Below are 9,615 nucleotides of genomic sequence, written 5' to 3' on the forward strand. Positions count from 1 at the left end.
GAAGGTTTAGGAAAGTTCCTCCAAGGGAGCTGGAGCCGCTCACTTCACGTGGTTCAGGAGCCCAGGAAATGGATGGGAAACTGCTTGCATAGAGGAACTAAAAGCAGCAGTCTCTTCTGTCCTGAAACCAGACTCAGTGGGCAGCACTGCTCTGTCCAGCACTGTATGTATGAGGTCAGAAATAGAAAACCTTACCTAAATTCTAGTGTTAAAACATGGAGACTTCTAATCTGATCATATCTTTCCTCCAAAATGGCTGCTTTTGTAAGACTGGCTCTCCTGGGGCCCGCAGAATACCCTGGGCTAAACAGAGTCAAAATTCAGGGGAAAAATTTCACACTTTAGACCAGAGCTTGCAAATAAGCCTCGGGAAGGGGACTTTTCATTGTGGGGAGAGCTGAGTTCTCAGGAGAACTCTTGTTCCAGTCCTCTATGGTCTTTCAAAGCCTCTATAGACAGCATTTCTGTAAAACACAAGATTATAACAAATGCTTTGTTAGGAAATATCCCTGCATAAAACATCTTTGTGCTGGAAGGAAATCTCCCTAAAGACAATTTAGGAAAATCTTGCTGCTCTAGGATCCAGTGTGACTGCATTCAATTTAATGCCATCTATTCAATAAACAAGGAAACACAATGGGAATATCTTAATTTGGGCATTGATTCACTTGTCAAGCCTGCAGACTCACAATTCCAATTTTCATCCTTTGTTGATCATTTTGAAATGCAACTAAGTCAGTAGCTGCACCTGTCTTATCTGGACCTTGAAAATGGGACTGCTCTGATACTGATGTGCAGATAGTCTGTTCCAAGCTAATCTCTAGATCTAGCCTCCTGCTGAAGCTTCTCAGCAAATCTCAAGGCAAATTGTCCAGAGCAGAGACCAGTGCAAAACAGGAAACTGCATCAATGAGAGCATTGAAGTTCAAAGTGAACAGAAGAAGTCAAGTGAGGTGAGCACAGCGATAAAACTTCAGGCCTCAAATTTAGATACACTTTGAAGGAGGAAGACCTGGGGCTTTAGTCTAGTCCAAAGTGTTATGTCTTGTTTCCCACATTCCTCCTCCATAGAGTGCAGTGGAGTAAAAACACAGTAAGATATAGAGGAACTACAAATTAAGAAAGCATTTTAATGCATTAAATTGGCATGTGATTTAACAATCTGCAAGAACCTCACCTTGAAGAATGGGAGTTTGAATCATTTTTATCTTTTCCATCCCTTCATTATTTAACAAAATTATCCTCTATTTCCCTGTAGCTCCCAAAGGAATTTCCGGGACATGGCTTTAACAACAAAATCATCTATCAATATTGGTGTCTTTAGTAGTTATGATGTTGAGTATAATTTTGTGTCTCATTGAGGTAAGGTCCACAATAAAGTCAGGTCTCTATAATATATCCTGTCTTCATAATAGATTCAGAATGCACAACCTGAACAACAAAGCCATTTTCCTACTCTCTAGAACATAATTCCTTGATAGTACAGACAAATTTCTACTGTAAAACAGTATTTCTCATTGTTATTTCTGTAATATCAATTGGGACCACTCTTAGGGAAGAAGTGACTTTTATTGTTGAGTACTGTCCAAATTTGTGCCAAGGAGTCAGTGATCAGCATGGGGTCAGTTTGCAAAGGCTTGGGGGAAGTTATACCTGGCTACATAAATACAGGAGAATATCCCATTTCTCAGATGTTCATGACCAGTCTTAGTATTTCTATATACTCCTGTGCTGATTCTATTTTCTTTGTACTTCATTCAACTTTGTATTTATATGTACGTGAATGTGTGCATGTGTGCTTGTCTAGGGTGTTTTATTTGTAGTATCTAGAAATGGTCAAAGTGAGAGAGGTGAAACATTACTTGAATTCCACAATGAGATATAATACCACTCAGTATTTATTTAATTTAGAATACATAGGCTACCATTGGATAGACCAAATGTTAAGAGGGGTGTGTGTGTGTGTGTGTGTGTGTGTGTGTGTGTGTGTGTGTGTGTGTGTGTTGAGTGCATACTTGAGTACCTTCTTATCCCCACTCTCTCTTTTACCCCAAACTTTATATCATTTTATGTAGGGTAAAATCAGAAATTAGTTTATTATTTCCATTGTTTACATAAAGAAACGTGTTTCATGGAGCCAGGAGTTTGGCCTAGTGGTAGAGTGCTTGCCTAGCATGCACAAAGACCCAGGTTCAATACCTTGGAGCAACATACATAGAAAAAACCAAAAGTGTGCTGTGGCTCAAGTGGGCAGGGATCTAGTCTTGAGAAAGCTCAAGGACAGTGATCAGGCACTGAGTTCACACCCCCATGGCAATGAAAAAAAAAGAAAAGAAACTAGTTTCTTTATTTCCATAATGAAATGGAGGAGAAAAGAACACTATTTTGTAGCACTGCTGGTGAGTTTTAGGAGACCATGGAATCCTTCTTATTACGTGATGTATACACATATCAAAAAGATATCTACTGTCTTAGAAAAACAAACTGATTTTTGTTCTGTTTTCACTCAGAACTACTAGCTTGTTTTTTGTTTTTTGAATTTTTTTGAGACATCTTAGGTAACTTTAATGAAAGTGTCCACATCCTTTTTTTTCCCAGGGCGGGGTATATAGACAACTGACCTCATAAACACGATCACAGCTGCTAAGAGACCAGCTATCCACCAAAGGAAGGACAGGCTGCGGCAAGCTGTGCTTGCTCTGCCTGGACTCAGGGTGGTCAAAAGGGCTCTAGAGTTTTTCCCAGAGCTGAGACCTCCTGATTCCAGAAGAATCACTATATTTTCCTGGCCCTGTGAAGCTTTGTTCACTCACACACAGGCTGGCAAAGCGTGAGATGGGAAAATGGGGGCAGCCTCAGTTCTGAAGCAATCACCATTACCACCACAGTGGCCTGGTAGTGAGGGAACACTTTATAACTACAGAGTGGTCATTCCATCATGAAAGAGCACACGTCCCATATAAATAAAAGGCAAAAGGAGGGGGGTGGGTGAAGAAATGGGAATTGGCACAGACGCTGAGATATTGTAATAGCTTGTTTTTAAGTATTCGTCATGCCCTGATTTTATGCGTCAGTCATCATGGTAGCCTTTCAGAGATGAAAATCTCTAAACCTATGCTTTCAATTTATGCAGTGGCTTGCTGTGATTCAACTTGTATGATAAAGCAGCTAGGAGAAAACAGACAGCTCTCCCTCTCCTCTTTCATCCTTCCTTCCTTCAGCCCAACAAATGACCTATGGGAGATTAAATCCAAAGAGAAGTGAGTGAAAGGCTGTGGAGGAGAATAAATACTTCTGCTTAGTATGATTATGCAGGTGGTTATGCACAGGGACTTTTGGGGGAAAAAAGGTAAGATGGGCTGACAAGTATAGCTATGTTGCAGGCCAAGTCACATGCAAAATTCTCCCTAGAGGTACTGTAGGGACCTTCGGGACAGGCTTGGAGAGCTCCTGCAGGTCCTGTCTGTGTGCATGGAATTGATTCCACAGATTCAGAATGAGGGAGCCTTTGGTTATTGTGATAATGAGCAGGTGTTTGTGATAATGAACAGGTGTTTGTTCCAGTAACACATGAGATGTACATAGTGGCACACATAAAATAGCATGAGCTGTCAGTAATTGTCTATTTCTTTTCCCCTAAGGGGCTCCTCGGAATCTGAGGGGCAAGTTAATTGGAGAGGATGTGGTGCTATGGCCAGAAAATTATGTTCCCCTTGACTTTCCTAGGAGGGCTTCTTTTTAACTTTGGCTGAGGGATATGTACAGACCTCTTATTGATACAAGCAAGAAAAACATGGCCAAGAAGCTACATGACAAGGACTCCTCTGATGAAGATGAGGTTTTCCAGAAGAAACAAGGGGGAATATCAAGTAAGTTAACAATCCTAGCTAAGAAGGCATAGATTGGGAGAGAAGGGTGCAAGGGAAAGTCTGGTTGTTCCCTTCAAGACTAAAAGCTTGGCATTGCTTTTTTCCCCCAGGAAACCAATCAGAATTTCCATAGAGATGTCACCACCACCACCACCACCACCACCACCACCACCACCACCCCCATCACCTCTTCCACAAACTGGGGTTCAGAGAGGGAAAGTGCTGGGTGTTATGGGATCTTTTCTTCCACAAAAACTTGGAAATGTTAACCTCTGACAAAGGCTTCAACTCTTCCTTTTCAGAGAAAAGATGTACTGATTAAACAGGGACAGAAGAGTCCAAGTGGCTCTGTTCAAAAGGCCAACTCCTGGATCATTGGCTTCCAGTCTGTAACTGCACATCCTGACAGGGTCAGTCACAACAAGTGCTCTAAAAGCAGGTGTGGCCCAGGCTGTTTGCAGAGCAAATAAATCCTGCCTTCCAAAAGTAAAATGATTTTATCATTCTAGATGTCTGTGTTTACTATGTAGGTATGGTATTTAAACCTTATGACTACCTGGGTGGTCAGTCTTATTCTTCCCAAATAACAGGTAACTAAGGCCCCAGGGACTAAAGAACTTCCACAAGTTCAAAAACAATATTACTTAGGTTTTAATTTGCTTGTGAAAGAAATCCTAACTAAAATATAATGAAACCTGAAGTGGTAGAAAAGGTGGGGTGGCAGTTGATAGTACCACGTGGGATATGATGGAAAGAAGACCATGATTTCTAGACCAACCTGGGCTATATAATAAGAGATTGTCTCAAAAATATGATAGACTTTATGTAGGCTCACCTATAGAGGACACTAAAGGACTTAAGGGTGCCTGTGCATCCTCTTCCTTCCCATCTGCTTTACTCAATCATTATTTGGCAAGTGTCAAAACAATGGCAAGACATTGTTAAAGACAGTGATCATTAATTCCCACTCTATAATAATGGTCAGGAAATAACTCAGAAAGAAAAAAAAAAACAGTTTCCCTCAGAAGGCCTGTCACCTAATTGGACCACAGAACAGGGAAGAGAATGCTGTCACTGTCTGACCATGGTTCTATGCAAAATCTGAGATGGGGCTTTAAACCAGTAATTCAAACCCAACAGAACCACAGGATGTAGAGGATCATCTAAAAACAAACCAAGAGGGAGGTTCTGTTATCAGAAACCCTTGTAAAACAAAGACAGGGGATCAAAGACTGAACTTAAACTAAACTTTGAGCCCCTAATTGCTATTCACCTATTCACAGATGACATAAACCTAGAAACTAATCAGCTTTTCTTCATCCCATAGCATTTTGCTGGTGCTTTTATTTCATTCAAGTCACATGGTAACATGTGGCTTTTTTGTTCTGGACCCTTATTGGCTATCTCATGGTTCATGTATGAAATCTTTTGTGGAAAAGTATATGTACATTTGTGAGTTGATCATTTCTGATTCTCTCACCTCATTGCAGGACCCATGCCAGAACACTCAGAGGAGATAAATGTACTATAGACCTTTCAGAGAGCCCAAGAGCCTGGAAAGTAAGAGACCACGAGACCAGGAAACATAGCATCCTGCAAAGCAGATGAGGGATTGTTTTGTGGGGTTTCTCATGGCTCCACGTTTTAGTACCTATGCACAACTTCAGTGGACACAGAGAAGGTACATTAAGTGTGGTAGGTTTCGAAGCAAGGCGAGCTTGTCCTATGCCACTAATTCTCTACCTGGGCCAGTTGTGTCCAGAAACACTATACTCTTCTTTGGGAGGGAAGGAGACATTGATTTTTATTTGGGCTTCTCACAGTGACTAGAACTGCTCTGCTTCAGAATCATTGTTCTTTTGCCAAGATGTTCATAGAAGAAAAACAAGAAAGCACCCAAAACAAGCTATATTTCCCATCTTGTTTAAAATGAATTTGCCACCAAGACAATATATAATCTTACCTGTTTTGTTCCTGTTCAACTATCCACTGTACCAAACATCCTCAGACTCACCTAGTCTAAAACCAGTTCTGCAGAAATACCAAACTGAAAACCCCCAAAAAGGGAAGGGACACACACTTAACGGACAGTAGATGCTAAGGGACACAGGACACAGGTCAATGAATTGGCCTATTTCCAGCCCTACCTCCCTCCCCTCTGGGCACTTGCTTTCTGAATTCAATCCAGCCCAGAGGCCAGGGCTGAATTTTTTTTTGTGCCAGACCTGGGGCTTGAACTCAGGGCCTGGGCACTGTCCCTGAGCTCCTTTTTGGCTCTATCCCTTGAGCCACAGTGTCACTTCCAGCCTTTTCTGTTTATGTGGTAGTGAGGAATCAAACCCAGAATTTTATGCATTCTAGGCAAGTACTCTATCACTAAACTAGGCTGCATTTGACCTCAATACAAGCCTGTACCTCCTGTCCTGCCCCTCTAATGGCTGCAAGCTGCTACATTCCAGTATGTTTCTCTTCCTGATGGAAAGAACAATGTGCCCTCTGCCATGAGAAGTGTAAGCCCAACACCAGCCTTGCATACACACACACACACACACACACACACACACACACACACACACACACACACACACTAAATCACTCCTCGCTGCTTTGAATCCAGTCGGGAAAAGGTCTTAAGAATCCATCTCCAAAATAAATAGCAAAAAAGCTAGGCTAGAAATGTGACTCAAGGAAGTAGTGGCACTGTGGCTGAAGTGGTAGGGTGGTAACTTGAGCTGAAGAGCTCAGGGACAGCACCCAGGTCCAGAGTCCAAGTCCCACGACCTACAACAAATGTGAGTCCTGTGCGGAGGTGCTCTCGGTGGTGGTGGTTTCTCGAGCAGCCACAGCTCTCACTACAGCGCCAGGACGAGTCCGGTTCGTGTTCGTCCGCTGGGATCTCTCTCATCTCGATAGGCTGCGGGAAATCGGGCTGAAGCGACTGAATGCGCCATGGAGAGAGAACAGGAACAGTTCCGTAAACTCTTTATTGGTGGCTTAAGCTTTGAAACCACAGAAGAAAGTTTGAGAAACTACTATGAGCTATGGGGAAAGCTCACAGACTGTGTGGTTATGAGGGATCCCGCAAACAAAAGATCAAGAGGATTTGGTTTTGTAACTTTCTCATCTATGGCTGAAGTTGATGCTGCCATGGCCGCCAGGCCTCATTCAATTTGATGGGAGAGTGGTTGAGCCAAAACGTGCTGTAGCAAGAGAGGAGTCTGGAAAACCAGGGGCTCATGTGACTGTGAAGAAACTGTTTGTTGGTGGAATTAAAGAAGATACTGAGGAATATCACTTTAGGGATTTACTTTGAAGAATATGGAAAAATTGATACCATTGAAATAATTACTGATAGAGAGTCTGGACAGAAAAGAGGGTTTGGCTTTGTTACTTTTGATGACCATGATCCTGTGGATAAAATTGTGTGGCAAAAATACCACACTATCAATGGTCATAATGCAGAAGTAAGAAAGGTGTTGTCTAAACAAGAAATGCGGGAGGTCCAAAGTTCTAAGAGTTGAAGAGGAGATGGATATGGAAGTGGATGTGGATTTGGGGATGGCTATAATGGGTATGGAGGAGGACCTGGAGGTGGCAATTTTGGAGGTAGCCCTGGTTATGGAGGAGGAAGAGGAGGATGTGGTGGAGGACCTGGATATGGCAACCAGGGTGGGGGCTACGGAGGTGGTTATGACAATTATGGAGGAAGAAATTATGGAAGTGGAAATTACAATGATTTTGGAAATTACAACCAGCAACCTTCTAACTATGGTCCAATGAAGAGTGAAAACTATGGTGGTAGCAGGAATATGGGGGGACCATATGGTGGAGAAAACTATGGTCCTGGAGGCAGTGGTGGAAGTGGTGGTTATGGTGGGAGGAGCCAATACTGAGCTTCTTCCTTTACATGGGTAAGTAGTTTTTGAGTTTTACAATTATTATCTTGGGAGTCCTAGCAGCAAGAGTAAAAGCTTTTTATGATCATGTTATCTTTCCTTAAAATCTGGTTAGATGGATAATTTCATAACCTATTTTTTTACTCTTTATTTCTGTTGAAACAGGCTTCACTGTATAAATAGGAGAGGATGAGAGCCCAGAGGTAACAGAACAGCTTCAGGTTATCGAAATAACAATGTTAAGGAAACTCTTATCTCAGTCATGCATAAATATGCAGTGATATGGCAGAAGACACCAGAGCAGATGCAGAGAGCCATTTTGTGAATGGATTTGATTATTTAATAACCTTACTGTGGAGGAAGGATTGTAAAAAACAAAAACAAATGCCTTTGAGACAGTTTCTTAGCTTTATACTTGTTGTTTCTTTCTAGTGGTCTTTGTAAGAGTTTAGAAGCATTCCTTCTTTGATAATGTTAAATTTGTAAGTTTGAGGTGACATGTGAAACCTTTTTTAAAATTTTTCCCAAAAGTTTTGAGAAGCTATTAGCCAGGTTCATGGTGTAATAAGACATAACATAGGGCCGGGAGTTTGGCCTAGTGGTTAAAGTGCTTGCCTAGCATGCATGAAGACCCAGGTTCGATTCGTCGGTACCACATTCATAGAAAAAAAGCTGGAAGTGGTGCTGAGGCTCAAGTGGTAGAGCTCTAGCCTTGAGAAAATCCAAGGACAGTGCTCAGGCCCTGAGCTCAAGCCCAGGACTGGCAAAAAAAAAAAAAGACATAACGTTTTTCCTTTAAAAATTTAAGTGCATGTGTAGAGTTAAGAAGCTGTTGTACATTTATGATTTAATAAAATAATTCTAAAGGAAATTTGTGTAATTATAGACTTTTGTTTTAAATAAGTTAAGGAGTGGGTAGTATAATTAAGGTCCATTGTTATGTCTCTGTAAGATAAATGCTGGTCAGATGTAAGTGTGTTGTCTGCAATTCATCAGGATTAAATTATCTAGATAACTTAAGGGATATCTTTGCAAGGAGAAACACCTTTTTAGATCTTTTAGATGCTGCTTCTTCAATGCAAGGAAAGCAAATAACCCCAACAAGGTACTCTTCAGGGACACAAGTGTAGTACAAGAGAACTCTTGACGGCTACTAAATTCCGCCAGTCTTAAAAAACTGTGCTGCTTCAACAAAGCTGTTACTACAGTAGTTTATAAGGATGCCAACAAAAGCTGAGGGGTAGAGCAAGATAGTTCTAAGCTTCAGTTAAACTCCTTTAGGTAAGGTCTTATTTACTTTTTCTTTCTTAATTTTCTTCCCTAAAAGATAAACTAATAACTCTTCAATGGTCTTTCATTAGTATAGTGGTTCTTACGTAGTTTAACATAGCTATAAATTGAGTTTAACAATGTATAAACACAAACAGGTTTAATTCTATAAACCCCGTTTTCCAATTTGTCATACTTAAATTATTTTGGTTGTTTTTCCCTTTTGTTCCTTCTTTCTCCCCCCTCCCCTCTCCATGAAGATTTGGGTGCTTAACATATCATTTTTTTCCCTGCTGGAATTTTAGCATTGATAGGAACCATGGACAAGTATATTCTGCTGCCACAAAGACTATAAAGTGCTTCATTTCAACAGCTGAGGCAAGCCAAGTGATCATTAATAAAGCTTTTCTTGGTTCCTTCAGTGGTGTTGGTAGTAAGGAAGGTGTTTTGCTGCTGCAGGTAACTAATGAAGAAGTGGTCAACCACAGAGTCTTCAAGAAATAAGAAATTCTGTACCATCTGAAAGTAGTTCTTGTTGGTGTCTTCATTTAAGAAGCACTCTATAAGAAAAGGGAAATGCT

At 41.1% G+C, this 9,615-nt stretch overlaps 1 long non-coding RNA gene and 1 pseudogene across 3 annotated transcripts; both read left to right on the plus strand.

Annotated features, from left to right (window-relative positions):
* The first annotated feature begins 1,516 nt into the window (after window positions 1–1,516).
* LOC150051233 (uncharacterized) lies at window positions 1,517–4,379 on the plus strand. 3 transcript variants are annotated; one of them, XR_016538294.1, is made up of 3 exons: window positions 1,517–2,830; window positions 3,642–3,869; window positions 3,980–4,379. It is a non-coding gene; the product is annotated as an uncharacterized LOC150051233 (long non-coding RNA). The 3 variants fall into 3 exon arrangements; XR_016538295.1 differs by lacking the exon at window positions 1,517–2,830 and adding an exon at window positions 2,838–3,349; XR_016538293.1 differs by lacking the exon at window positions 1,517–2,830 and having other exon boundaries at window positions 2,838–3,869.
* A 2,419-nt stretch (window positions 4,380–6,798) lies between these two features.
* On the plus strand, window positions 6,799–8,355 carry LOC150051234 (heterogeneous nuclear ribonucleoproteins A2/B1 pseudogene; annotated as a pseudogene).
* The last annotated feature ends 1,260 nt before the right edge of the window (window positions 8,356–9,615 follow it).

This window comes from Megascapheus bottae, chromosome 17 (genome assembly GCF_031878675.1).
Source record: "Megascapheus bottae isolate mThoBot1 chromosome 17, mThoBot2.hap1, whole genome shotgun sequence".
NCBI classification, from domain to species: Eukaryota; Metazoa; Chordata; class Mammalia; order Rodentia; family Geomyidae; genus Megascapheus; species Megascapheus bottae.